This window comes from Homarus americanus, unplaced genomic scaffold, assembly GCF_018991925.1.
Source record: "Homarus americanus isolate GMGI-L3 unplaced genomic scaffold, GMGI_Hamer_2.0 scaffold34921, whole genome shotgun sequence".
Lineage (NCBI taxonomy): Eukaryota > Metazoa > Arthropoda > Malacostraca > Decapoda > Nephropidae > Homarus > Homarus americanus.
Genome location: NW_024741901.1, coordinates 20620083 through 20638970, shown reverse-complemented (window position 1 = coordinate 20638970; position 18888 = coordinate 20620083). Strand labels below are relative to the sequence as shown.

The 18888-nt window shown below is 38.8% G+C and overlaps 1 long non-coding RNA gene across 1 annotated transcript; it reads left to right on the top strand.

Moving 5' to 3' along the window:
- Nucleotides 1–4176: 4176 nt before the first annotated feature.
- On the top strand, nt 4177–16086 carry LOC121876216. Its single transcript, XR_006090730.1, has 4 exons — nt 4177–4335; nt 8606–9000; nt 10788–10970; nt 15815–16086. It is a non-coding gene; the product is annotated as an uncharacterized LOC121876216 (long non-coding RNA).
- The last annotated feature ends 2802 nt before the right edge of the window (nt 16087–18888 follow it).

The following is an 18888-nucleotide window of genomic DNA, read 5'->3' as shown; positions in this document are numbered from 1 at the left end:
TGAGGGCCTTATTTCATAATCCGCCGACCCTACTGGTGGATGCTGGTCTAGGGAGGTTGTCTATTGCCTGGCCGTGTAGATCGGGGGTGGTAATGGACCTTTTGAGATTTGGTAACTTTTGGGGAACCATGTATGGTTGTTGTCGTTATCTGGTGGGAGTCTTTGAAGGAGTTCTTGCTCTGATCATTCTATCTTTTGCCAGATTCTGCTGGCCAGGGTGCGCAGCTGCTGGTTGATGGGTTTCATTCTCAGGTCTCTATGTATCTCGGCTGTGGTTCTGGTGAAGGGGTATCTTTTACCTGTGACGAATCTTAGGGCTTCATTTTGGACCACCTGTAATTCTAATATTTGAGTGGTGCTCATTGTATGAAGAGGTACTGCTGGGAAAGTTAATATCGGTGTGATAAATGATGTCACCAGGCGGGGTTTTATTTTCTCAGGAAGCGCTTTAAAGAGGTATAGTTTTCTCAGCTCTCTTCTTGCCTTTTCCTTCCTGGTGTGGACATGATGGGAGTAACCTGTCGTGGATATATGCAGGCCCAGGAGGGTGCCTTGGCTTTTGTATTCTATCTGGGCATTATTGGTTACTAATGGATGGGTTTTCCTTCTGCATAAGGGTATCACTGTGAATTTCGGGAGACTGGTTTGGATTTTCCATTGTTTTTCGTAATTATTTACCCTTCTAATTCCCGCCTGGTGTTGTCGACCTGTAACGCTCTCGATTTTCCTTGATGTGTTGTTATTTGAGTGATGTTATCTGCATACATAATATCTTCGTTACCTATTTTAGTGGGAGGCGGGGTGTCACTTGTGTAGATAATATATAGGGTGGGGGAGAGGACGCTCCCCTGAGGGACTCCGCTCATGAATGGGAAGGTCTCTCCTGTGTGTTGTCCTACCCTCAGTCTGGCATTTCTGCCGACAAGGAAGTTGCAAAGCAACTTTTCAATGTTGGTGGGAAGTCCGCGTTGGAGGATCTTCTATTTTAGACCGTCATGCCAGACTTTGTCAAATTCCTTCGCGTCATCCCGGAGTTAGATTACAGTCTACCACTCGCCGCGGCTCTGGCTATGTTTTCACATGCCAGGGCTATCGCTGTTGTGGTGGACTTCCCATTCCTGAATCCGAATTGTCTGCAGTTAACTCTGTTGTTTCCGTGATTTCTCAGACGGTTATTGATGATTTTTTCTAGGATTTTTCCAGGTACTTCGAGGAGGGAGATCGGCCTGTAGTTTAGTGGGATGGCGGGGTTCTTTCCTTGTTTTGGTGTTAGGGTAATAATGGCCACTTTGAATTTAGTTGGGAAGTAACCCGAGGCCAGGCAAGTGTTCATCGTGGTTCTCAGTCTCTCCATGGCCGGGTTATGTGGCTGAAGATCTCCTTGGTGATGCCTGAATAACCATGGGCTTTATTTTTGGTATTGGAGATGGCTGTGTTGAGTTCTTCCGAGGTGATTGGTTTGGACAGTGGGCTGTCCACTTTCAGATCCTCCCATATGATTTCAGGGGAAGGCTGAGTGCGGTGTGTCTGGCCCCGGAGTTCATCAAGGACGAGTTCCTCGCGGGTACCATCAAATCCCCTTCATTTGTGATTCCTCCATATGTCCCTGAATATGGGTTCTTTGTCTTGGTCGTCATATATTTTACTTCCTGCGTGGTCAGTTATATATGATGACTCGTTACGGCTGCAATCTTTCAGTCTCTTAACTCGACGCCACAACTCTCCTGGATCGTTGTATGTACGTGAGAGTTGTTCAACTATTTCGGCTAAGGGTAAGAGGGCCAGGGGAAGGCGGGGGTAGGAGGGCTAGGGGAAGGCGGGGATAGGAGGGCTAGAGTAAAGCAGAGGTAGGAGGGCCAGGGGAAGGCAGAGGTGTAAGGTCCAGGGGAAGGCAAGGGAAGGAGGGCCAGGGGAAGGTAAGGGTAGGAGAGTTAGGGTAAAGCAGAGGTATGAGGACAAGGGGAAGATAGGGGTGTAAGGTCCAGGGGAAGGCAACGGTAGGAGGGCCAGAGGAAGGCAAGGGTAGGAGGGCCAGGGAAAGGCAGGGCGTAACGTCCAGGGGAAGGCAGACACCAGGTTGTGAGACCAGTGGTGTTAGTACACCCCTCACAAGGCAATAATATTAACAAGCAGAGAATTGCATAAATATTTCAGTAAACCAAAAGATAAAAATATCAAAGAAGAATTATTGGTATAAATAAGGTGTAACTATAAGCACAAGTGATGTGAATGATAAAACAAATAATATATTTGTCATGCAAAGCCTCTTCCGCTGGAAGTACGACTTGCTTTATTATGAGTTCCGAGTGACTGGGACTACATACAGTATATTAAAATAGTGTACTACAGCACACGAACGAAGAGTCGATGAGAATCAAGCTTAGAGTCACATTTCTCTGACAAATCGGTTATTCTGCAGGTGTTATAAATAAGGCACACCTATCCATCTCAAAACTAAATCAGTACTTTGCATACTATGTTGGTCAGGCTCACCGGTCTATAGTTGTTCTTGGAGTATCGCCATTCTTGAAGATAGGACTCACATAAGCCATTTTCCAATCACTGGGGACCTCTTGCTCATCCAGGCATTTACATAACAGGATCTTCAGGGGCTCGGCAAGCTCGTTGCACAACTCTCTTAGCACTCTGGGATGCACCATGTCAGGGCCGGGACTCTTATGGACCTTTAGCTTTGACAGTTTATTTCTTATAACCTCTTCTGTGAACACAGTGTGGGACAGAGCTGTGTCAAACCGTCTGTCCTCAAACGCAGGTGGGTTAATCGCATCAGCTCTTGTGAACACCGAGGAAAAGAAGCTGTTCACTGCCTCAGCTTTGTCCTGGTCAGAATCTGCGTAACTACCATCTTCAAGCCTCAGGTATGATGCTCCTACTCGAATTCCAATCATCTGGCCTTTTGGGTAGCAACAGGTATAACAGAAATCGTAAGCAATGTACTGTATACAAATAAGTATGTATATAGTCACTTGTGTTTCTCTATTTCTAGAATGATACCTTCACATCTACAGGATCGTGGAACCAACCACCAACGAGGAAGAAGCCCAAGATTGATGAGCAAGAAAAACTACAGTTACGCCCTTTCGTGTTGGTAGTGCGTGACATCACAAAGGAATGTCCCGGTTTCATATTTTCCATCCCATTCAGGATTTTGAATGTTTCAACGAGATCTGTACTATTGTGTCTTGTTTGAAGGGTTGTAAGTCCTAATACCCCCAATCTACTTGGATAATCGAGATGACATAGTTCCATATCATCTTAGTAGCTCTGCGTTGTACCTTTTCTAGGGATGTTAGATAATCTCTGGAGGTATGGTTTCCATGCCTGTATACAGTAATACACAGTGAGACGTACTTGAGATTTGTACAGTTTAAGGAGTATTTTCCTATCTTTGTATTCAAAGGTACGCTTTATAATTCTTCAATATGTACTTTATTGCATTGTGTTTTTAATGTAGGCTAATATACAACATACATGGTATAGAAATCTTAAAAATAATAAAAAAATTACCTTTGCTTAAGGCTGAACATCTTCATTCCCTTAGCTGCAATCTTCTTCCCCCACTGTGTGTGTGACTTGATGTGCCCATGCATACTTTTCTGTAGATCGGATCTTTTTCAGTATTGGCTGATTGCTCTTTAGAAAGGTATAGAAGTCACTGCAAGATGTTTCTCGGAAGTTGTACTGTATAGTCAGAATGCCTTTCATTGTTTCAACACTCAATTTGCTCCTTTCCTTTGTCCATTGACTTTGCATCAGTGAAAAAACTTTTTACATTTGCATTGTGAGATGATATAGCAAAGAAGAATTGTGCAATTCTAAGCAATTGTGAGTGGCATTCAATGTTCTTTGATTTTTCAAAATATCTGGTCCACTTTTTATGTGTTGGCAGATTACTAAATTCGTCATCACTCTTGAAATTTTCCACAAACTGCTTCAGGTTACTAACTTGGTCAAAACTTCACATCATCAACTTCTACCCCCTTATCAATAAAATATTTGACAGCTAAGTTGACAACACCGTACAGGCGTACACGTGACTTATCAGCTGACGAAAACTGAACGAGATCTCTACTGTTTCCACCTCCCCTCTCTCTCAGTCTCTCTTTCTCTCTCGTCATTACAGTTTCATGTTTTTTTTTCCGTAGAGAAAATGATGGAAGCTGAAATTCCGGACTTTTGAAAAATTTTAAAAATTACTTCCGGATGAAGATTTCGAGACCTAACTGGAGGACGTGTCCGGGAAAATACGGACGTATGGCTACCCTAAATTCCTAGACGGTCCGACCATCCGTCCTTCACAACGCTCTTCAAAGGGTAATAATAATATTAATTTAGTATAATTGTCGTATAGGTACCCATTTGGAAAAGCATGTATACAAGTTATCCAATTATACAGTTTATAATGAATGTAGACGGTGCAGTAGTACATTACAGTATACTGTTGTTTCCTGTGTGGCGAGACAGTGCAGGTAAACAACAATGGCAATTTGGTAACAGATGCTCGCCACACTATCTCTCACAGTTTAAGGTTGAAGAAGCCACAAGTCCAGAAAATGTCAGGCCAAACCTTTTCTTTATTTTAGGTGGGGGGGGGAGTGCACCTTAACTACCTACTTTAAGACATTTCACCATAGAACGTAAGTGTTTTCTTACCTCATGAGATCGATAAAAAGTGCACAAGAAATTGGTTATGTGTAATATTGGTAAATTTGCATTGTCACACCGTTCACTTTTAGCAAGTAAAAAATATATTTTTCTATTGTATTTGTGTGTGTTTAGACCGAATATGACCTTCATTTTTGGCGGAAATTAGCCTTTTTTTGCGATTTTTTTTTCGTTTGACGTTTTCCGAAAAAAAGTGGCTAAGCGACTAAAAAATACACAAAAAACACTAGAAAAACCTAACCTAACCTAACCTAACTTAACTGACTCTCACCATATGATGGAATCGCCTATTTCTTACCTTATTGGCCTGGTTCTTGTTCGTCGTTGCATTCTGGGATTCTTACCCAACGCCACATATGTTGGTCTTTGCGATATTTACATTCAGTCTTGCTCTTAGTACACTTTACCGAGGTTGGAAGAACACCATGCGATCGAAAAAATGCTATAGTTTCTACGTTTTTTCCCCAACACTCACAATCAGCTCCATATACTTTAAGTGACATCCATCGTAGACTTCCATGGTCGGAACTGAAATTGAATTTCAAAATATGAGACCCAAAATAAAACTCGATTTTGATTGGGCCAAATATACTCTGAATTAAACCCAAAATCATTTTAATTGGTTCCAAAAGCAAAAACGTTTTTGATTGGCCGCGTGACGTGTACGGGTATGCGTGCGCGTAATGATTTATGAAGGAGACGCGAGAGACAGCAGTGTTGGGTGAGAGGCAGACGATGATGGCTAGAGGTTAATGGAAGAAAATAGAATTTTTTTTTGGAAAAGCTATCTCCGTTATTATACATTTCCGCCGGTAATGTAATAGATGAAAATTATCTTATAATTAGACGTCTTATTCGAATATGATAATAGATTATTGGTAGGAATGAACGGTGTGTAAACGCAATAATACCGTAATATTTTTTTTTTCCAGGGGTAGTGTTCTCGGAGGTCCCCCATACTCAGAGGGCCCCTTGTATATAATGCGCAAGAGTCTAGATTATTTTGTCAACACTGTTGGCACCAGGAAAATATAATGGAATTGAACCTAAATTTGTGGAGAGACTAACATCATGATCCTGAACACGAAAATGGAAGTGAGGTAGTTTAGGTCAGGTTCTGTGCATTCTCGCTTCCATTTCGTGATCAGGATCATGATATTAGTTTGTCCACAAATTTTGGTTTAATTCTATTATTTTTTTCGAGTGCAAACCGTGTTGACAAAATAATCAAGACTTTTGCGCATTTTATATAAGGGGCCTTCTAAATATGGGGGACCTCTGAGAATGCTACACTGGAACACAATTCTTTGGGTGCTTCCTAACCTTCAACACAGTTGTGACTCTTCACTTTCCTGAAGAAGATGATCCATTCAAAGAATTTTTTATTTTCCAAGAGGTTAGTAGAAGACAACTCCTGTACTGTACAGTATATATTAATTTGGTTAATATTCGACTTTCACCCATCACCCGTTCCTCTTCCAGTGTTTCTGACCACTCTAAATGTGTGGGGTTTTTTAATTGCCACTCGATGTTTAAAGAGTAACCGTTTCTTATGCAAATGTTTTGTTTTTAATATATATATATATATATATATATATATATATATATATATATATATATATATATATATATATATATATATATATATATATATATATATATATATATATATATATATATATATATATATATATATATATATATATATATATATATATATATATATATATATATATATATATACCCTCAAACATTGACCTACTTTCAGCTGCGCCAAGGTGATTTAATGGTCTGCCAGAGTGGTTAGGTTTAGCTAGATAGTATTATGTATATATTTACCTTTGGTCCAGGTTAGTGACAATACGGTCATGGGTAGCAGCAATTCAGTCAGTAAAGGTAAGTTAGGTTAGGTTATCTTCTGATATGATAAAAAAAAGTTCTGGTGTATTTTGGTGTAAATTAGTCAGATACTGTATAACCATCACATGAAAATGGCCATTTTGGGGGTATTGTCAATTTTCTAGAGAAAAAGCCCACTTGCACAAGAAATGAAGGTCATATTTTACTAAAATACACCAGAAAAAAATTCATATCAAAAGAGGGGAATGGGCGAAATTTTAATTATTACTGTAGGATGGTTAGGCTAGGTTTTGTAGGTTTGGTTAGGTCTAATTTGATTTGATATGAATATATTGTGTAAATCATGAGATGTGTCTGACTTTTCTATCAATCTGTTCCAATACACAGTCCAGTACAGTATATTTGACATTGTGTCTAACAAGAAGCAAGTTCAACATTTCTCATTTGACTAAGGTCTTCTACCTGCTGTAACTGTAAGATGAAAATAATATGGTGTCTGATGGTGGCTAGGAACCTACTCGCCATATCCTTAATAAATTTAAGATCATCACTAATTGTCTGGGATCAGTGCCGGATTTAGGAATGTTAAAGAGTGTATGGCCAAACAGAGCACCCCGCACATTTTCTGGACACCCAACTTTAAATATAGAAAATAAAATATGAAGTTCCAGTTTATTATTATTATGTCAATGGCTAGTCAGCTTTACATTGTTGTACTGCATGTAGCTGACAACTTTTAAGAGTGGGTGGGTGGATGTAGTATATAAATAATATAAGCTACTGGACAGTATGCCATTTCTTACTCAAAGGTTTAAGGTAAAAATATTTTTCCCATGTTCTAGGCCTAGGGTAATCAATGTGTGTATTTTTTTACGAGTGTTTTACAATACAGCAGCTTGTATGTGTTATTAAAATTAAGTACTGTACAGTACTGTATTGTGGGGTTCAGGGCTCCCATGTATTTGAATTGAATAGGTCCCCACAGGCCTAAATCCAGTATTGTTTGAAACATTTAGTCATATCATATAACCCAACCTAACTAAACATACTATAACTTAACCTAACCAGTACCTGTTCCCCCAAAAAATTGGGAACTATGTCCCAACACAGAGACCTGCCATATTGTTACATGGGAGTAATGTCTCCTTGAATTTGTCCAGATATTTAGTCATGGCATAATTTTTTTTTTCCTTGTTTATACAGTATTGTACTCTATATCCTACCCGAGATTCTGGTAAAGATGACTACTGTACTTGTACTGGTAGTAATGTGGCTAAAATAGAAATGGTTTTGTAGTGTGAAGCAAATAGAAAGTATCAACTACATTAAAATATTACAGGTGCCAAGTAATTAACATTGTAAAAGTAATTGAATTACAGTATTCCATGAATTATTAGGGAAAATAATTTCCCAAATTTCAAGTCTCTGATCATAGATCCTTAGTCAGTGTATCAAGGACTACCGGTACCTGTGCCCACCCGGGCACAGGTCACTGACCCAAATTGGGGCCTGGGGGGCAAAAATGTAGTAATAATAATAATAATAATAATAATAATAATAATAATAATAATTCATAGCAAATAAACATTTTAATAAAAATACAAAATTAAAAATAAAATAATAATAACAATAATAACAACACTGTAATAATAACAATAAAGAACCATAAAGAAATACAAAAATTAAAAAATAAATACTAGTGATAAACGATATACAGTATGTATGTTGTGTTGTCAAAGTAAGAGAAACAATTGAGACCCTGCAAGTGTGTGTAAATGAGGCAGAAAGCTCAGATCAGCAACCTGGGACTTGGTCAAAATATTTGTGATGCCATATGGCAGCAGGGTCTACCATCATACAACACATTATAATTCCAATATCTTCCCAGGTGGTAGTACCTCCCTGTTCGATAGCTGCCTACTATATTTGAAAGTCATTAGTACCTATAATTCCCGAAATTTCAATGACAGGTGCTGAATACATTAGGTTACTTTGATTATGTATAAAATCGAGTCAACAATATGCAACTCAGCTTATGTAGATGGTTTTATCTCCACAGATCACAGAAGGGAACTGCTCAACCCACCTGGCTGCTCTAGGGAAGACACCTCTTCTCCCAAAGGTACCCCAGAAGCCCTTATCTCAAGATGTGAGAAGCACCCCATCACCTGAGCGTCTCATTATCACCATGACCCGTAACAAAACAGGATGATGAATGGTTAGAGGCAACATATGTAAGGCCCAAGAAGCAAGACTCCAAGCTCATAAAGTTTAACCTAGTGCCCAAAAGAAATTGTTTGACTCATGAAAGGAATGAGGCAGAAAGGTCATATGAAATGGATTTGAGTGACAATGTAATCTAAAGTCTGAGATGAGACAAGCCAACACTGCTGCCAGTTTTATAAATCTTGGCAACACAACATAACTATACTTTGCTGTGGTGTGTTAGACCAGGTGAGGTTCCTATTGTTAACTGGGCAGAGTATTTTATAGATGATTTAACAAGATATAGCAGTAAGTTCTCATACTAACCTTTCTTTTTTCATTTACTTTTGTGCAACAGTGGAGTAAATGCAAATTGATTGTTTTTTTTTCTACAGAGTTTTAAGCATTTACTTATAAAAATTATACATCTTAGCACAAACAACTAAAATTATATTATGGGTACAGGTATCTCTCACTTTATGAACATTTGAAATACAAATGTTCTATTTTTACACTTCTGTCTCACTATACAAAAGCTATTCTCACTCATACGGATTTGGTCCCTTAAGGTAATGTACCTGTACCAAATTTATATTTATTATTTTTTTAACGTGTTAAGCTCAAAATTACAGTACAGTACTGCACAGGTGTCCCTTGCTTTACGAATATTTGAGATCCTAATATCCTCTTAGACAAATTAACTAATTTAACACCTCTTTCTTATTTATCGAAAGCTACCCTCACTTATAAGTACTAATTTTGGTCTGAGCAAAAATTCAAATCTTGTGCTCCCGGGACATATTCTCGCTCACTGTATTGATTATATTATGGTTATTTTTAAACTCGTAATTTTACGTCGATATACGTAACTAACTAACTTACTTTATTTCAGTTACATGGACAATTCTTCGTACATAATGTAAAAATATACAGGGAATAAACATTTCTTTGTGCACGAGAGTTAGCAGGCTAAGCAAGGGAGCCAAGTGTAGGAGCCCCGTTGCTAAGGGTTGGCAGAGGCAGCATCCCAGCTGGACTACGTTGCCAATGCAAGTTTTGAGGCCACGCAGCCAGCATCTTCAGCAAATGGGGGTTGTGTTAAACTTTCATTTTGCTTTTCCTTAATGATTTTAGCTGAAAATTTTCATCTAGATAGTATGTATGTTAATGTTTTTTGTGTTAGGTAGTAAATTACAGTAATTGGGTACTATTTTCCATTAGTTAGGTAGGAGGTTTTTTTTTTTTATGTTCATAAACCAATTTCATGATTTGGGGTATAATAGATGAGATTTTCTTGTTATTGGGGAACCAATCCCTTTATTTCCCATTTGTTCTGTTATTCGAGATATGAAAATTCACCTAACGAATGGTTTTCCAGGAATCTGACCCATTCGCTAAGTGAAGGATACCTGTAGTTGGGTAAGATTTTTGTTTGTCAACTAATCTCATTTTCTTTTTAAGAAAAATATTGGGGTTTTCTTGTAGCTTACTTAATTACAGTAGTTAGGTACTAATTTACAATACATACAGTACAGTACTGTAGTTAGATAGGAGGTTTTTTGTGAACTTTCACCTTTTTTTTTTAGATAGTTTAGGGTTTTCTTGTCAGTAGAAAGCTGAACCCTATTTTTCCCATATGTTATGTTATTCAAGATACAAAAATTCACCTTATGAATGGTTCTCAATGAACCTAACCCATTCGTAAAGTGAGGGATACCTGTACATGCTCTTTGCGTTTACCAGTAACATACTTGTGTAACATCTGTTTGGATATCTACCCAGTAATTATTTTTAAGATAATTAGCTAGAGCCTTATCCCAGCAGGATAGACAGCACTAGAACCTTGAGTTAATACAAGGAGATAAATTCTCTTAAGAATATACTGTAGTAAGGCAGTTCAACATCATAGATTGTTTGGTCATGAATTTCATGTTTTATTGATAAAACTGGTGACTGTCAGGAAGTTTTACCATTAACACAGTCACAGTTAACAAGTTTAGTACATGTACTTGTATATAGCCAGCACCTTTTTGCAGGTCTATCAAACTTTTGCAGCTGTATTCAAGAGTACTACAGGCTGTGAGGGCCATTATTCTGTGTGATCCAAATGAAAGCTAAGACTTGATCATCATTATACAGTACTGTATATATTGCATCCAGCTCTAAGAGTTAAACCACAGCTGTTTCACCAAGTGGATGTTAGTGCAGACTTCTGCCAGGTGAGTTATACACCTTGTGTTGTAAACTGTGTACAGTTCTGTACCGTAACAGGGTACACCGAGTAACACAATGATCTCAAGGGTTTATGTTCTGTTGGAATTACAGTACACCTCATTTTAACCTTGTCTAGTCTTTCAAATATACTACAGTATACAGTCTCTCTTCAACTTACGACATATTTGACTTACGACAACCCGGACATACGATGGCCATGGTCGTATAAAATATTTTTCACATTAAGTATTTTCAATTCCCAACGTTAGTGATCCGCTGTGTACTGACAAAATTTTCGTTTGTAATTCCCTTTAAAATGGCTGGCAAGCGTAAAAATGAGAGTTCTCGTGGTGCTGAAAATAAAAAGAGATACCCGTTTTAGAATTTCTGTGTATTATTTTCACCTTTTCAACTTACAACCAATTCGACTTACGACCTGGTCGTCGGGACGAAACCCAGTCTTAAGTCGAGGAGAGACTGTACTAGCATTGTCTTGGATGGCAGCTGTGGTCATGTTTGATTAATCCATTAAGGACAAGAACACTTATACAACGATAATGAAACTATATAAGAGGCAATGGTTGAACTTTTTAAGGTTTAACAGGATTGTGGTTTAACCTTTGGAAAAAAATATTACTTTTTACTTTTATCCTCTTCGCCACTGATCGGCTCATTAGCCGCTTGGGCTGTCGGTCACACCTCTGTTACACACGGTTGGCAAGTACTGGCTCCAGAATGCATCTGTATCTGTGCCAGTGTTGGTCAAGTCTGGTCTTGATTGAGCTCACACTCAGTGCCATCACAACACTGGCAGATTCTTCCAAGAATTTACAATTCTCACTCCGTAAAAGTTTGCCCTGACAATTTTCCAAACTTGTGGCTTCTTCAACCTGGGCTGTGACCCCAGTGGGGCAGACATCCACTAACTCCAGGTATGAACACTCGACCAAGTAATGCCCTCCAATATGTTTATAAACTTCAGTGTAGTCTCCCTTTGCTTGCCTATAGTATACGCTAGGCGATTGCAGGTGTTCTTAGCTCTCTGGGTAACTGAGGTGCCATAATGCAGGCACTGGTCTGGTGGCCCTCCTTTGGACATTTTCAATCAACTGACAGTCTCTAAATATCCCAGGGACCTGATGGGATGTCGGTACAGTAGTGTACAATACTTCAAATGGGGAAGCACCTTACTCTTGAAGAGCGTAACGAGAGACGGACCTTCTTATAAGACCTACAGGGTATTAGCTTAGTTGCTTGATTCACCTTCTTTTCACAATGGCCCAAGAACTTCAGTTCGTTGTCTACATACACACCCAGATCCTTTTTACATTCGCTCAGTTTCCTAGAAACTGCGGGAGAGGTACAGTAAGTACAGGAAATTTGTCCTAGACTGTTATGTCAGATGGCATTAATATTTGGATGTTCTCCCTGTATTGAAGGTGTTCCACATACCTGCAGCAGCAGGTATCACATGGTCCATAGTGTTTAAAGTAACTGTACAGTACTTAGTGAAATGGGTGGTGGGTCATTCACTAAGGCGTCATCCTCACTTCAGATGATTCACCAATTTTTTCTAATTGTCACTTTGCAACATACGAGGCTTATCTCTTTGTATAGTTGTGTATCTTGTATTATGGTATGTTGGCTGGATGGTTTATTTTGATACAGGGTGGCTGGATACTTTATTTGACATGGAGACTTAAGATAGCTATATAACCCAACCCAGTAAGTGTTTCTTGTCCATTAAAATATGGCTTGGTGTTAGTTACATCTGGCCTGAAAACTTTTAATTTTTTACAGCTAGATTCAGCTTTGCTTGTCCATTAGAGATGACCTGGTAACTCTGATTGCCCATTAACGCCTTCGCTTAGAGGGGGTGTGTGAGGGAGGAGTGTGTGTGTGTAAGGGAAAGGGTGTGTGTGTGAGGGAAAGGGGTGTGTGTGTGTGTGTGTGTGTGAGGGAAAGGTGTGTGTGTGTGTGTGTGTGAGGGAAAGGGTGTGTGTATGTGAGGGAAAGAGTGTGTGTGTGTGTGTGTGTGTGAGGGAGTGAGTGCGTGTGAATGAATGCTCCCATCATGCAGCTGACGGCCAACTGCCCACCAGACCAGTTGGTCACTCAAAAAGAGGTAAGAAAACAGATGAATACAGTAAGCTCAATACTCACCCCAACACAAGAGATGAGAAAAAAATCTGATGAAGTCAAGTGTGATATCAGTGTCTTAGAATAAGACTAGTACCATACCAGAGCAATTTCACCCTCCCAGCTTTTCCTTTTGTCTTGGAGATTAAAGGACATACCAGGGAGATCATTCTGATGTGATGCTTGGTTTAAGAGGATGTACCTCTGACTGAATAGGTTAAAGCTAGCTTGTTTGCAGCTTTTCTCGTGTATTAAAACTTTTCAGCATTTTTCACACCAGTAAACTAGTTTCCTTAGACTAATTTAAAACAACTTGGTTGTATTTTTTGCATTATATGTACTCATAACATATTTAAAAAAAAATTCTGACCAAAATCCAGATAGATGAGCAATTATGTTGGCATGTAGAGAGATTTCAAATTTGGCTGGAAATGAATCTTTCCCATTCTATTTTTTGTACAGTTATAATCCAGAATATATTTAACATTTTACTTTTATCCTCTTCACCACTGATCGGCCTGTTTGCTGCTTGGGCAATCAGTCACGCCTCTGTTACACACTGTTGGCAAGTACTGGGCATGCACTGGCTCCTGAATGTAGTTGAACCTGCTTCAGTGCTTGTCAAGTCTGGTCTTGAAAGAGGTCACACTTGGTGCTGTCACAACTCTCTCTGACAGGCTGTTTCACGAATTCACAACTCTCACTCTGAAAAAGTTCGCACTCACAGTTTTCTGGACTTGCGGCTTCTTCAAAATTGAGCTGTGACCCCTTGTGGGGCAAGCTTCCTCCAGCTCCAGGTAACGACACATGACTGAGTAGTGCCCTTTGAGATGTTTATACACCTCAGTTAGATCCCCCTTGCCCGTCTGTAGTATAAGCTAAGCAATTGCAGCCGTTCTAATCTCTCAGAGTAGCTGAGGTGCGGAAGTGCTGGCACCAGTCTGGTGGCCCTCCTTTGGACATTTTCAATCAACCAACAGTCCCTAGCATATCTTGGGGATCAGACTGGGCGAGAGTACTCCAGGCGGCGAAGCACCTCACTCTTGAAGATCGTTACGAGGGACAGCCCATCTAGATATCTGAACGACCTTCTTATAAGACCTAGTAATTTAGTTGCCTGATTCACCTTCTTCTCACAATGGCCCGAGAACTTCAGTACAGTGTCAACATACACACCTAGGTCCTTTTCACATTGTCTCAATTAATGCAGTTTCTTCGTCCTGTTGGGACATATGATACGCCTCCTTATCGTTTGTACATCCCAGGTGCATCCTCTTACACTTCGTGACATTGAATCTTAGCAGCCATTTCTTCGACCATTCTTGAAGATCAGTGATCCTTCTGCAGTTCTTCACAGGCTGTTTGGTTCTTAAGTTTCCCTTAATAACTTGGCATCATCCACAAAGATTTGAATAGAGGAATGTACAGCTTCTGGCATGTCATTTATGAAGCAAGCAAACAAACAACAGCGGGCCCTATACACTGCCCTGTGGTACCCCGCTTGTCAAGGGTACACATGATGATTTCGTGCCATTAATCGCCACACACTGCTTGCAATCCCGTACCCTTTCAGTTTAATTTTCATCCTTTCATGTGGTACGCTGTCAAAAGCCCTGGCAAAATCTAGGTAATTATTGTCGATATTGCCACCCTGTTCCAGAATTTGGGTTCAAACATCCAGTACCTTGAGTAATTGTGTCAAGCATAAAACCATGTTGGCAATCCTTTACAAGGTTGTTCCATAGTAGATGTTCTATCATGGCAACTCTTGTAATGCTCTCAGGTACTTCACATTCTATGCTGGTCAGGCTCACTGGTCTATAATTATTCGTGGAGTGACGATCGCCCTTCTTGAAAATAGGACTCACATAAGCTATTTTCCAATCACTGGGGACCTCTCGCTCATCCAGGCATTTACATAATAGGATCTTCAGGGGCTTGGCAAGGTCATTGCACAACTCTCTTAGCACTCTGGGATGCACCATGTCAGGACTGGGACTCTTATGAACATTTAGCTTTGACAATTTATTTCTTATAACCTCTTCTGTGAACACAGTGTGGGTCAGTGCTGTGTCAAACCGTCTGTCCTCAAACGCAGGTGGGTTAATCGCATCCTCTCTTGTGAACACAGGAAAAGGAACTGTTCAATGCCTCCTCTTTGTTCTGGTCAGAATCTGCGTAACTACCATCTTCAAGTCTCAGGTCCGATACTCCTACTCGCGTTTTTAATTTTGACTTTGTATAGCGGTAAAACACCTTCGGGTTTGACTCGACCTCGCTTGCAACCAGCCTCTGGAACTCCTTTTCAGCCCTTCTACACTATGACTTAACTTTGTTCCTGGATCTTGCATACATCCTCCTGTCCTGCTCATCATTTGACCAAAACACACCCCTTGAATTTCTGGGCATGAGTTAGCTCCAAGAACCAAGTTAAGTCAGTGTAGAAGGGCTTAAAGGGAATTCCAGAACCTGGTTGCAAGCGAGGTCAAGTTCATCACATCACAGTTATAAGTCGTTAAAAAGTCTTTATCTTCTAAATGTACATCTTTGAGTTAATTTCTAAGGGTTTCTAATACTAACTTATATTTTTGAGCTTTTCAGTAAATGCAGTACATGTATCAAAAGATTTTGGCCAGTCTGGTTATTCATAAAAATCTACCCATTGAAATATTAGTGACATTACTCTAACTCATCTTTATTTTTCCTATAGGTTAATTGATGAGAAGCATCTTCATATTTGCTGGTGCTGACTTCATCCAGGAGGATTTCCATACAAGTTTTTAACTCGTCAGTGAGAGGGAGGACCAATCTAACTCATCTAAGAAGATGCCTTGTTTGAGAGCAGCAACAGCCTCCAACTCGTCTCCAAAGACATCTCAATTGTTCAACAGAGTTTATTACAGCCGAATCTTTTATATATATGTACATATAAATACATGTAAATATTAGTTCTCTGATTTGTTAATAAAGGAATCAAATTATCGTCCAATATTCAAAACCTTATACTGTGTCCTCTTGCTGGATATTGTCTTAGTTTGGGCAAAAAACAAATAAACTAGTAAGCAACTCCTCGTCACCTTAACAAAGCAATCAACTCCAAATACTGTATACAAAAGGTACCAAGTTTACTATAAACTGTAAAAAGCTTACATTTAACATGGAAATTAAAAACAATCCAAACAATCATGCAGAACGAACATAAATAAATACCCCGTACTTCGGTCAATTTGTAGTCTCAACTAACCCTGGCTCTCAAGTTAAATATTGAGTTTTTCCATTGGTTTAGACAATTTTAAGACATTTTCTTCTTTTCTGACGTTTCCCTCGCAAATGACTTAAATATACCAGGATATCCAGGTGGGCAGTGCCCTCCGGTTAGGAGGTTAGGTTAGGTAATTTTAGGTCATTCCCTGTATGACCGAAACTTAAAATACATGTATACCCATCCCTGTTGCCATATGGCATCATAAAAATTGTGACCAAGTCCCAGGTTGCTGATCTGACTACCTTTCTGCCCCATTTACACACAATTGCAAGGTCACAATTGTTTCTCTTACTTTGACAGCACAAGATATATAATACTGCATATTGTTTCTCAATATTGATCTCTTTTATTTTTTATGACACAATTTGTTTCTTCTTTTGGATTTTTTCATCTCCCAGGCCCTGATGTGGGTCAATGGCCTGTACCCTGGTGGGCTAATCCCCATTAAAAAAAATATATAAAACTGGTGTAAAGCTGAAGCTACTACAGTACCACCATCACTCTTACTGAAGAACCGAAGCAGGTAACATATTCTCTAAAGTAAGCAAATACTTATCTTTTACTGCAAAGTAATCAATGTGTTGGTTTGAGAAATTATCCCTAAATACAGTAGTTAAAGTTGGATGTCAATAACCTACCGAGTATACATAAATTGTTTTTATTGAATAGTATGTAGCTGTAACCTGGTGTTAACGCACTACAGTACAGTATTTGCTTTGTTGATTTTAAAAAGCAATTGAGGTAAACCACAATAAACTTACCATACAGAAATTTAGGAGTAAATAGGCATTATTGAAGGCGATATTAGAAATTTCAAGAATCTTTACTGACAACAGGAGGTTGCAGTGTTAGTAAATTATGAACTTGCTGAATAAGATGGGTCAATTTATAGTAGAGGGCATAATGTGATATTGGATTTTTTCTTATTGCCAGTGATAAGTTCAGACAAAAACAAGACGATTTTCATCTATATAACACTTTTGGCATTTTTTGCTCATAACCAAGATATTTGGAGTTGAAAATCAGAAAACTACAATAGTAGAAAAATTGAGAGGTGGAATGAAATGGCAGGTCTTTGTTTTATTTAATAAGAAGTTCAAACAAAAACAAGACAACCTTCTTCTATGACAACTTAATAATATGTAGTTGATAGCACCAACAAAACCTACCTAACCATTCCTACCCCCCCCCTTCCCCCACACATAAATATCTCGGTTCTACATTATTTTTGTGAGGTAACTGTCAGAAGAAATGTGTCTTGGAATAACAAGATTCTGTTGTTGGCAACAATGCAATAATAGCTTATCTAGTAGTTCTGGGATTTTCAACCCTCCAATATTTCAGTTACGAGTAAAGACCACCAAGTGTCATAGAAGAAAATTGTCTTTTTTTGTCTGAACTTATCATTAATAATAAAAAATCCAATATTGCATTATGTCTTCTGCTATCAATTGACCATAAGATGGTTTAGTACAGTTATACAGTGTGCTGCATCCACACTCCCTAATGGCCCACTTCCAAGACAAGGTTGTGTTCTATCTCAAACTTTGCATAATATATATTCAGAATTCTTAATGAGAGAAGTTCTAAGTGATAATGACTTTGCACTTACCAGGTATAGTGAAGAGGCATTACAAAAACTCGTTAACAGATCGGTGGAAAGAGCAAAAAGGGTGAAAATGTGGTTTAAGAGTTAATGCTATATAGACGAAAGTAATAGTTGTTTCCATATTGGAAATACTGTAAATCCTAAAATAAACATTATGTTAGTTAACGGCCCACAACGGGGCCGTGGGGAGTAGCTGTAACCATGTGTATTATTATATAAGGGCAAGTTACATATGCACACTGTTGTATTAGATGCATGTTTGTTCTACATGTATGTTGTGGATATACAGTAACCTATACCAAATGTCTGCCATTATATACTTCTTAATTTTATGTTTTGACCAATACCAAATTGTATGGTTATGTCATTAGCAGTAGCAGGTTCAGATACATTCAGGAGCCGGTGTATGCCCAGTACTCGCCAACAGTGCGTAACACAGACATAACCGATCGCCCAAGCGGCTAACGAGCCGGTAAGTGGTGAAGAGGATAAAAGTAATATTGTTGGTAATTTTATCTATTAAAATACTCGAAAAATACATGATGTCCATAAATAATTACCCTAAAAACGGTATGCTCTCATATTTTAATCAGGGTAATCATTTATGGACACTCTGCCTAATTTTCCGACGAAAATTCCATATAAGATTATCATAGAATAGTCTGAACTATGCGAAAAAGTGTTTTAATTAAGAAATTGAGTTGGGCCCACTTATAAATTTACCAACTCTTAATATAGTACTTACCATGTTTCATTTGTTGCATCTTCCTCCACATCCTCATATATTGCGCTTGTTTATTGTAAAGGTGTTTCCTATCCTTCAAAAACAGCAGCTCCTCATAATGTAGATTGATATACCTCATCGGAACCTGCAACGTATTTCTTTGAACAGGTAGTTTTCCTCAGTTCC